This window comes from Zea mays, chromosome 3 (assembly GCF_902167145.1).
Source record: "Zea mays cultivar B73 chromosome 3, Zm-B73-REFERENCE-NAM-5.0, whole genome shotgun sequence".
In the NCBI taxonomy this organism is placed as follows: domain Eukaryota; kingdom Viridiplantae; phylum Streptophyta; class Magnoliopsida; order Poales; family Poaceae; genus Zea; species Zea mays.
The window spans coordinates 222007803-222008741 of NC_050098.1; the positions used below are offsets into that span (position 1 = coordinate 222007803).

At 40.1% G+C, this 939-nt stretch overlaps 1 long non-coding RNA gene across 1 annotated transcript; it reads left to right on the plus strand.

Annotated features, from left to right (window-relative positions):
- Nucleotides 1-224: 224 nt before the first annotated feature.
- Nucleotides 225-939, plus strand: LOC103651460 (uncharacterized). Its single transcript, XR_564757.3, has 2 exons — nt 225-427; nt 656-939. It is a non-coding gene; the product is annotated as an uncharacterized lncRNA (long non-coding RNA).

Below are 939 nucleotides of genomic sequence, written 5' to 3' on the forward strand. Positions count from 1 at the left end.
GGTCTCGGTCGCGCGGGGAGGAGGCGCCGATGACGGGGGCGGGATCCAGATCTGGGCGGACAGGGGTGAGAGCGTTGCGTGATTGACGGAAGCGGGTGCAGGGAAGGTGTCGCGGCTGCAGAGGCAGAACCGTACGCCGCGGGTGTGTGGACGCCTACACTACTAACATAATAGTAGTAGAGATATTAATGATGTTTACTATTAATTTTGACCATCACAACTTCGACTTGTCCAGCTCTGCCTCTATTAGTCGGTTCAGCTCTGCTTCTATAATTTTTTTGGTCCACTGTACAATGGGCTCCTTTATTACCTCCTTGAGAATCCTTTTCAGTTTGGTCCACTGTCTCATCATCCATCGAATCACGGCCCAGGCACACAATCTAAAAGGCAAAAGAATTATAGAGGCAGAGCTGGACATAGTCTTCAGGTATCTCATTGTCTGTTCTCAGATAGTACTACAATGATCTAGCCTCTATAAAATTTATTTTAGTGATTCATTGCATCATATTACTCCTATCTTTTTGCAATATAGTTTGGATTCACATTAGCCTTGTAACAAAAAATAAATTCTCAAAACGTTATTATGATACTCCTAATTAGATTGGTACGCTAGACAATGTGCCATACAACTAATTCGTTTGAATTTTGCATGCAGTTGAATTTAAGGTTCCTCTTCCCTTGTTTGGAAGAGGTTATGATCATTGTACGCTCCCGGCTCAATGTTGAACACTCTTGAAGTACACTGTGAAGTTGCAGAGGATGGTCATCAGAATCTCAAAGATGAAGAATTGCCATAAAGGTGCTGATGAGTTCTTTGATGATATATGTAATTTCAATTATATGAACTATAAGAAAGTGCAAATTGAATAAGTGGAGATGATATAGTATTACATATTTATATCATCAAAATAATATTAATATTACGATGATATTTTATCA